The sequence below is a fragment of the Pseudorca crassidens genome, chromosome X (assembly GCF_039906515.1).
Source record: "Pseudorca crassidens isolate mPseCra1 chromosome X, mPseCra1.hap1, whole genome shotgun sequence".
Classification (NCBI taxonomy): Eukaryota; Metazoa; Chordata; class Mammalia; order Artiodactyla; family Delphinidae; genus Pseudorca; species Pseudorca crassidens.
The window spans coordinates 93,277,384-93,288,207 of NC_090317.1; positions in this window are offsets into that span (position 1 = coordinate 93,277,384).

Here is a 10,824-nt window from a genome sequence, read left to right on the forward strand (position 1 = left end):
TTGCATATGGCCTTTCTCCCAGTAATACATTTTGTTTCTTTGTAATGGAGTGCAGTAGGACTCTGTTTAGTGTGGATTGGTTTAGTTATAGAAGCTTCAAAGACTGTTCTAGGTAAAATAAGGTGCTCAAGACCTTCATGCAGCCTTATAGTAGATGCTACAAGGACCGTAGTGCTTAGTGCAAGTCTATTGACAGAGAACACTTTTTAAGCCTCTAAATGGCAAACATAAGTGAGTTCAAAAGGCCTATAATTGGAAACAGAGTGATAGTGTGTCACCAAGGTATAAATAGCTAAATAATTCATTTTCATTCATAAAAGAAAATAATACGTGACCAAAAGGAGTAAGCTGAATATTCTCCATTCTTTTTAGTTGTCACTCCAAATTGCTGTTTAAACAAAGACTTCTTGGGTGCAGAGATAATAAACCCAGAAATTTTTACCCCAGCAGACCTTGGTGAGTTGTAGCCATTATGATAGCAGCCACCAAAGAGGATTTTCACCCATAAGCCAAGGAAGGCTTAGCTCAGATGCCCCAAATTTTACTCCTTACCCTGAAAATGCTTTTAGCAAGTTTAAGTGTCCTGCATGTTTGGCAGTTGGGTCAAAGTTAAATAATCAGTAGTTTTACGAGTTCTTGAGGTATTTAGTCCTTTTGGCAAAATAGATTTTTCTCATTTGAACTCAGCTCAGTTGCAAGGAGTTTGGTCTAAGTCTGAGCCCTCATATTAAGGAGTAAGCAAAGTTCATTTCCATTTTGTTCTTTCCTACAGGATGGCTGTTATTAAGTTAATATAATTCTTTCCTTAGTAACTAGTATTATATGTTTTAGGACTCTGGATCAGAAATGTAAGAAAATACCCTCAAATTCATTTTTTTCAGACTTTTAAAAGACAACACAGACTCAAATTTCAAGTTGACATTTTTGAACAAACTGTACAAACTACACTTTCTGCTGCTTTGGAGTGTAAGAGGATTTTTTTTTTGAATGTTTGTTATGTGGCTTACATGGCCTCTGGTCAAAGTTACCATTTGAGCTTATGTTTGATCTCTTGTAGAAATGTTCTTTTATCCCCTTTCAATAACTGAATCTACATACAGCCCATGGTTCATTAGTATTCACATTTTAATCAGTTCCAAGACCAAACATAGAATTGAAGAAAATTTTTAACCTGTAACATACATATCTAAGCTGATGGTATGCATTTCTAAAGTTGTACATCACATTAAGAAAAACACTTGAATGAAAGGGCATATATGGAGTGTTTTAAAATTCAAATACTAATGCCATTTGCTGGAAGAGTTATAGCTAAAAAAAAAAAAATCCCTCTACAGGAATTTGACAATCAACTTGCCCTCTGTTCTGCATTATGCATGCTTAAGATATGTTTAAAGTCTTTGGGCTACTTTCCAATGTTACAAGGAACCAGTTTTGTTGGTTTCTCTGTTTATTTTAAGGTCCCATTTTCAAAACAACCTCATAGCTGGGAGAAACTAAAAAATTAGAAAATTAACTTTAGAGCATATTATATAAGTTCCTTTTTAAAAAATACTACCTTTTCAAGCTCCAGGGGTGCCAGCAACTCACAGATAGAGAGCATTGCCCTCATTTTACAGATAAGAGTACTGAGATCCAGCTGGTAAGCCAAGATATGTGTCTGCTATTGGCAAAATAACTTTAAAGAGTAGTAATCATAAGCATGAATGTATCAAAATGATATAGCTATATATCTAATTTTGAACATGTTAGCACATAATAAATGTGAAGAAAATAAAATTATTATATATAACTATATATAATTATATATTATATTAATATATTATATAACAATTATATATAGTTATATCTGAGATATATAATTCTAGTATATATATCAGCTATATACTATATATAGTTATATCTGATTATATATATATATATATATATATATGTGGGCTAATTTGACTATTTGGACTCTGAACATTCCTAGTCTGCATTCTGAAGAATAATACCAAAAAAATGGATATGAGGCTTGAACGCTACAAAAATTTTGTAAAGCCCTAGCTTTAAGAATTTGATTCAGTAGACATTTATTGATGCCTGCCATGTGCAAGGCACTGTGCCAGATGCTAAGGAGGTATTGAATTTCCTTTAACAAACAATCCTCAAATCTCAGTGACTAAACACTTAAGTCACAGGCCCATGTAGTCAGCAAGTGTTGGCAGGATGGTGGGATGCTCCAAGCGTTATCCAGTCTGTAGCTCCATGTGACAGACTGGCTGGATTCTCACCAAACCCAGCCTGAGTTGGAGATGGCAGAGTAAATTAGTCAGGGTAAGTTACACACAGTGGTGTGCTGGAGTTAGTTCATACAGGCTCACAAGAGCCAATGGTTAGCATCCCTTCCCAGCTCTGTGTTCAGTGACATCACTTTGGTAGCTTGAAATTGGCCATGGTGGGAGTATTTATACCATGGAAATTTATACCATAGCAAACTCTACAAATCAATGTTTTTTTTGTTTTGTTTTATTTTGTTTCATTTAGAGATCCAGTTGCTAAACATTTACCAGCACACAACTGGTTATATAAGCTGCTTTTACAAACAATCCCAGTATCTCAGTGAATTGACGCAATACATTTTTATTTCTTGCTCACATCACCATATAATGCCAGCTGACAGGGGACTCCACTCCAGGCAAAAACCAGAGATCCAACTCCTTTCATTGGGGGGCCCAACTATCTTCACATGGCTTCACCGTTACCCTGGGACGTCTGCTTACAGACAGAGGCTAGGTGGAAAGAACACAGAGAAGGCCCAACACCTCTTAATTTTTAATGCCTCAACCCAAAAGTGACCCTTTACTTCCATGCACTTCCAGCAATGAGAACTAATCACAAGGCCCCACACAGAAGCAAGAGAGACAGCAAATGCTTGGCAGTGGAGGATAGCAGAGGAAGTAACACCTTAAAGTTATTGAAGGGCTAAACAAATGTTTGTTTTTTTTTTTCTGGATTCAGGAAGACCTGGATTTAAGAAGTACTTATTACATTGAATAAACCCCACTCATGTGATGTAAATTTGACCATTCTATTGATCAAAACAAGTCACAAGAGGAAGGGAAAAAAATGTCACCTCTTGAGGGGAAAAGCAGCAGAGTTACATTGCAAAGGAGCATGGACATAGGAAGGTGTGATTTTTAATAATCTACCACAACATAGTTCCAGCAGGATTCAAGCAACCCAGCCTGCCCTCTGTTCTTGAAAGCCATTTTGTGACTTTGGCTGTCTGTGATGCCAGCCCTAGAGATCAATTCAATTTGCCTGGTGCTTGCAAGACATGGGGAGAGCCCCAAATTCTTCCCCAGCTTAAATCTGCCAACCCACTCTTAGGTCTCAACTTTTACAGTGTTTTGTGTTCCAGCCATTTGTCTACTGATCATTTCCTCTTTACCAGGCTTCTGACTTTTTTAAAATTGAGGTATAGTTGACATACAATATTACTTTTCAGGTGTACAACATAGTGATTCAAAAATTTTTAAAGTTTGGACTTCCCTGGTGGCACAGTGGTTGAGAATCTGCCTGCTAATGCAGGGGACACGGGTTCGAGCCCTGGTCTAGGAGGATCCCGCATGCCACGGAGCAACTGGACCCGTGAGCCACAACTACTGAGCCTGCGCGTCTGGAGCCTGTGCTCCGCAACAAAAGAGGCCGCGATAGTGAGAGGCTCGCGCACCGCGATGAAGAGTGGCCCCCGCTCACCACAACTAAAGAAAGCCCTCGCACAGAAACGAAGACCCAACACAGCAAAAATAAATAAATTAATTAATTAATAAACTCCTACCCCCAACATCTTCTAAAAAATTTTTTTAAGTTATACTCCATTTATAGTTATTATAAACTATTGGCTATATCCCCTGTGTTGTATCCTTGCAGCTTATTTATTTTATACATAGTAGTTTGTACCTCTTAACCCCTTACCCATATCTTGCCCTTCCCCCCTTCCCTCTCCCCACGGGTAACCATTAGTTTGTTCTTTATATCTGTGAGTCTGTTTTTCTTTTTTGTTATATTCACTAGTTTGTTTTACTGTTTAGATTCCACATATAAGTGATATCATACAGTATTTGTCTTTGTTTGTCTGACTTATTTCACTTAGCATAATAACCTCCAGGTCTATCCATGTTGTAGCAAATGGCAACATTTTATTCCTTTTTTATGGCTGAGTAGTATTCCACTGTGTGTGTGTGTGTGTGTGTGTGTGTGTGTGTGTGTGTGTGTGTGTGTGTATACACACACATATATATATATACCACATCTTCTCTAACCATTAATCTGCTGATGGACACTTGGGTTGCTTCCATGCCTTGGCAATTGTAAATAGTACTGCTATGAACATTGGGATGCATGAATCTTTTCGAATTAGTGTATTTGTTTTCTTTGGATATATACCCAAGAGTGGAATTGCTGGATCATATGGTAGTTCTATTTTTAGTTTTTTGAGAAAACTCCATACTGTTTTCCACAGTTGCTGCACCAATTTACATTCCCACGAACAGTGTACTAGGGTTCCCTTTTCTCCACATCCTTGCCAACAGTTGTTATTTGTGTTCCTTTTGATGATAGCTATTCTAACAGGTGTGAGGTGATATCTCATTGTTGTTTTAATTTGCATTTCTCTGATAGTTAACAATGCTGAGCATTTTTTTCATGTTCCTATTAGCCATCTGTATGTCTTCTTTGGAAAAATGTCTATTCAGGTTTTCTGCCCCCATTTTTTAATCAGGTGGTTTGTTTTTTTGATGTTGAGTTGTATGAGCTGCGTATATATTTTAGATATTAACCCCTTATTGGTCATTATCATTTGCAAATATTTTCTCCCATTCAGTAAGTTGTTTTTTCATTTTGTGGATGGTTTCCTTTGCTGTGCAAAAGCTTTCCAGATTAATTAGGTCCCGTTTGTTTATTTTTGTTTTTATTTCCTTTGCTTTAGGGGATAAATCCAAAAAACTATTGCTACAATTTATGTCAAAGAGTGTTCTGCCTATGTTTTCTTCTAGGAATTTTATGGTTTCTGGTCTTACCTTTAGTTCTTTAAGCCACTTTGAGTTTATTTCTGTATATAACATTAGAGAATGTTCTAATTTCATTCTTTTACATAGCTGTTCAGTTTTCCCAGCACCACTTATTGAAGAGATTGTCTTTTCTTCATTGTATATTCTTGCCTCTTTTGTTGTAGTTTAACTGACCATAAGAGCGTGGGTTAATTTCTGTGCTCTCTATTCTATTCCATTGATCTATATGTCTGTTTTTGTGCAAGTATTATACTGTTTTGATTACTGTAGCTTTGTAGTATAGTCTGAAATCAGGGAGTGTGATACCTCCAGATCTGTTCTTTCTCGAGATTGTTTTGGCTATCCTGGGTCTTTTGTGTTTCCATACAGATTTTTAAATTATTTGTTCTATTTCTGTGAAAAATGCCCTCAGTATTTTGAAAGTGATTACACTGAATTTTAGATTGCCTTGGGTAGTATGGTCATTTTCACAATATTAATTCTTCCAACCATGAAAATGATGTATATTTCTGTCAGTTTGTGTTGTCTTCAATTTCTTTCATCAGTGTCAAATAGTTTTCCTAGTACAGGTCTTTTACCTACTTAGGTAGGTTTATCCCTAAGTATTTCATTCTTTTTGATGTGATTGTAAATGGGATTGTTTTATTATTTTCTCTCTGATAGTTTGTTGTTAGTATATAGAAATGCAACAGATTCCTGTGTATTAATTTTGTATCCTGCAACGTTACCAAATTTATTGATGAGCTCTAGTAGTTTTCTGGTAGTGTCTTTAGGATTTTCTACATATAGTATCATTATATGCAAACAGTAACAGTTTTACTCCTTCCTTACCAATTTGGATTCCTTTCATTTCCTTTAATTGTCTGATTTCTGTGGCTAGGACATCCAATACTATGTTGAATAAAAGTGGAGAGGGCTTCCCTGGTGGCGCAGTGGTTGAGAGTCCGCCTGCCAATGTAGGGGACATGGGCTCATGCCCTGGTCTGGGAAGATCCCACGTGCCACAGAGCGGCTGGGCCTGTGAGCCATGGCTGCTGAGCCTGCGCGTCCAGAGCCTGTGCTCTGCAACGGGAGAGGCCACAGCAGTGAGAGGCCCGCGTACAGCAAAAAAAAAAAAAGTGGAGATAGTGGGCATTCTCATCTTGTTCCTGATCTTAGAGGAAATGCTTTCAGCTTTTAACCATTGAGCATGATGTTAACTGTGGGTTTCTCATATATGGCCTTTATTATGTTGAGGTAGGTTCCCTCTATGCCCACTTTCTGGAGAGTTTTTATCACGAATGGATGTTGAATTTTGTCAAATCTTTTTCTACTTTGTGGCTATTGAAAAATCCTTGCATCCCTGGTATAAATCTTACTTGATCATGGTGTATGATTCTTTTCATATATTGTTGGATTCAGTTTGATAATATTATGTTGAGGATTTTTGTATCTATGTTGACCAGTGATATTGGCCTGTAATTTTTTTTTTTGTAATATCTTCATCTGATTTTGGTATCAGGGTGATTCTGGCCTTGTAGAATGAGTTCAGAAGCATTCCTCCCTCTGCAATTTTTTGGAATAGGTTGAGAAGGATAGGTATTGACTCATCTATAAATGTTTGGGAGAATTCACCTGTGAAGCCATCTGGCCCTGGACTTTTGTTTGTTGAGGGTTTTTAAAAAGTTATTAATGATTCAAATTCATTACTGGTAATCGTTCTGTTCATATTTCCTTTTTATTTTCTTTTTAACATCTTTATTGGAGTATAATTGTTTTACAATGGTGTGTTAGTTTCTTTATAACAAAGTGAATCAGTTATACATATACGTATGTTCCCATATCTCTTCCCTCTTGCATCTCCCTCCAACCCACCCTCCCTATCCCACCCCTCTAGGTGGTCACAAAGCACCGAGCTGATCTCCCTGTGCTATGCGGCTGCTTCCCACTAGCTATCTGTTTTACGTTTGGTAGTGTATATATGTCCATGCCACTCTCTCACTTTGTCACAGCTTACCCTTCCCCCTCCCCATGTCCTCAAGTCCATTCTCTAGTAGGTCTCCATCTTTATTCCCATCTTGCCCCTAGGTTCTTCAGAACCTTTTTTTTTTTTTTTTAGATTCCATATATATGTGTTAGCATACGGTATTTGTTTTTCTCTTTCTGACTTACTTCACTCTGAATGACAGACTCTAGCTCCATCCACCTCACTACAAATAACTCAATTTCATTTCTTTTTATGGCTGAGTAATATTCCATTGTGTATATATGCCACATCTTCTTTATCCATTCAACAGTCAATGGACTCTTAGGTTGCTTCCATGTCCTGGCTATTGTAAATACAGCTGCAATAAACATTGTGGTACATGACTCTTTTTGAATTACGGTTTTCTCACGGTATATGCCTGGTAGTGGGAAATAGCCCTCTTAGAACTGCTTTTTCTGCGTCTCATAGATTTTGGTCACTTTATTTGTTTTCATTTTTCTCCAGGTGTTTTTTTATTTCCCCTTTGATTTCTTCAGTGATCCATTGCTTGTTTAGTAGCATATTGTTTAGACTCCACATGTTTGTGTTTTTTGCACATTTTTTCTTGTAGTTGATTTCTAATCTCATAACATTGTAGTTGAAAAGGATGCTTGGTATTATTTCAGTCTCCTTAAGTTTACTGAGACTTGTTTTGTGGCCTAGCACGTGACCTATCCTGGAAGATGTTCCATGTACACTTGAAAAGAAGGTGTATTGTGCTGCTTTCAGATGGAATGTTCTGTATATATATATATATATATATATATATATATCTATTAAGTCTATCTGATAATGTGTCATTTAAGACCAGTGTTTCCTTATTGATTTTTTGTATGGATGATCTGTCCATTGATGTAAGTGGGAGGTGTTAAAGTCCCCTATTATTATTGTGTTATTATCAGTTTTTCCTTTTACATCCATTAATATTTGCTTTATGTATTTAGGTGCTCCTATATTGGGTACATAGATATTTACACTTGTTATATATTTTCTTTGGTTGATCCCTTTATCATTATGTAATGCCCTTCCTCATCTCTTATAACAGTCTTTATTTTAAAGTCTTTTTTGTCTGATATACGTATTGCTACCCAGGCTTTCTTTTGATTTCTATTTGCATGGAATGCCTGTTTCCATCCCCTCACTTAAAGTCTGTGTGTGTCTTTAGATCTGAAATGAGTATCTTGTAAGAAGCATATATACAAGTCTTGTTTTTGTATCCTTCAGCTGCTCTGTGTCTTTTGATTGGAGCATTTAGTCCATTTACATTTAAGGTAATTGTTGGTATGTATGTTCTTATTGCCATCCTGTTAATTGTTTGGGGGTGGTTTTGTAGGTTTTTTTTGCTTCTTTCTTCTTCTTTTGTTCTATTCTCTTGTGATTTGATGACTGTCTTTAGTGTTCTGTTTGGATTCCTTTTTGTTTTTGTGTGTGCATCTATTATAGGTTTTTGGTTTGTGGCTGCTATATGAAGTTTTTATATAGCAATCTCTCTATATATGTGATTATTTTAAGTTGTTGATCTCTTAATTTCAAATGCATTTTAACAACCCTGAATTCACATTCTCTTCCCTTATATTTACTCTTTTTGATATCATATTTTACATCTAATTATTTTTGTGTGTATCCCTTAATTGCATATTGTGGATGTAGATGATTTTACTACTTTTGTCTTTTAACCTTCCTATTAGCTGTGTGTGGATGATTTCCTACCTTTACTGTATGTTGGGCTGCTGACTTCTTGAAAGCGAGGCCTGGATCTTTCCCACCTGTATATCTTCAGTAATGCCAAGCACAGCTTTGCACATATCAGGCTTCAATAAATGTTGATTCAAATTGACCATCCCAATTTTGGTCAAACTTTTCTTCTTGATCTGCCCCAATATAAAATTATTTCTGATAATCAGTCTGATTTTTGTTCTGATTATCATTCAAGAAAAGAAAGCAAATAAAATAATACTGAGGTCTCCTAGAGAATTCCTGAAAACTATCCTTTGTTTCTAGCCACACTGTTTCTCATAGGCAAATACCATCCTTCATCTGGTATCTATGCCTGTGGTCAGCCTTCTAGGAGCAGCCCAAGGAAGGCCAAATACTTAGTGGGTACTGGATAGAGCCACTGGAAGAATAGAAATCAAAACTTTCCACAACTGGCTTTTCAAAAAACACAAAGGAATGGAGCCTCAATATTGTAAAGGGCTATGAGCCCTGTGTGGGAAAACACCATATAAAAACAATGAAAGAAAAAATAGCTAGCATAGCATTGCCAAACCACATACATACCTCTGTTCCCCTACCCCAGCCTGAAGTGACTATAGATTACAGTGAAGCCATTAGGAAACTTGTTGTAATTCCAATTATATTCTACTTGATTCCACTGCTGCCTCATACTCCATCTGCCATCACCAAAAAAGTGTGTCAATATATTCACCACTAATTCTGAGGCAGTCTTTGTCCTTTAGATGTGTTTGTAGACCCCCTCCACTCTGGTGACCCCTGCTAATTCCAAGATGAGGCAGTTTCAGATGAGTTCAAATACTTTGCCCACCAAATTAAACTGGATATTGATGCAATTTTAATTTCTCCCTTTTTCCATCCCTACTTGTGATTTGGGGAATTAGCCAGGCTTCTCAATCTGCTTGTCTATAAAGTTGGGCTATCCATTCACATAAAAGAGAAAATCTGTGAAAAACATTGAGATTTTTTTTTTCAGAGATGACCCAGCTTGAGTCAGATTTTTATACCTCACCCATTCCCAGGAGCTGAGAGATGGGTAGCTTCTTCCACCCTAAGGTTCTCTCTGGGACAGAAACAGCCCACCTTTCATTTTCCTTCCAGCTTATTCTTGTCTCACTGCCGATGTTTTACTTTGCTATGTAATTTTTTTGGTTTTTCTTTGTTGTTAGCAGTTGGATGTTTAATTTTTTAAATGTAGTGCATTATTTGCATTTGAATTAAAAACTTTAAAATCAATGAATTAATGGCCATCTATGTGAACTGTTTATCATAAATCATTGATTCAAAGCAAAACAGTTATCTATAGAAACTCCATACTTCTACCATATAACTGCTGTATTTTTAATAGCTTCATTGAGGTATAATTCACATAAAATATGCTGCACATATTTAAGGTACACAATTTGATAAATTTTTACATATGTGTATAGCTATGAAACCATCTTCACAATCAAGATAATGAACATATCCATCACCTCCAAAACTTTCCTCATGACCTTTTACAATCTCTCCTTTCCACTCCTTATAGCCCTGCCCATCCCCACACCCATCTCCAGACTGGTAGGAACAGGCACTATTCACTATTCCTGGCTCTGTGTGACCACTGGACACTGTTCCTTCTAAACCTTTGGGGTGGTTCTCTCCCCAGCCTTGTGTAGTTTCCTCACACACATACTGATCAGTACTCTGCTGAATACTTAAGGGGGGCCCTCTGCAGCTCTTCTGAGTTTTTTCTCTATATACTTTTCTTATCTCTACACTGTGAACTCCAGTTGCCTTGATATCCCTGGACTCTCAGCTCCATATCTTCAACTCAAGGGTTCTTCTGCTGCGCCTCCAAGTTCCTCCTCCCTGTACTGTGACCTGGATACCTTCTCCAGGTAGTAAGTAGTAGTGATTATGGAGCTTACTTCCTTTGTTTCCTCTTAGGGATCACTGTCCTTATTTGCCTGCTGTCCAATGTCTTAAAAACCATTGTCTCATATATTTTGTCCAATTTCTTAGTTGTTTAAGATGGGAGGATAAATTTTCTCC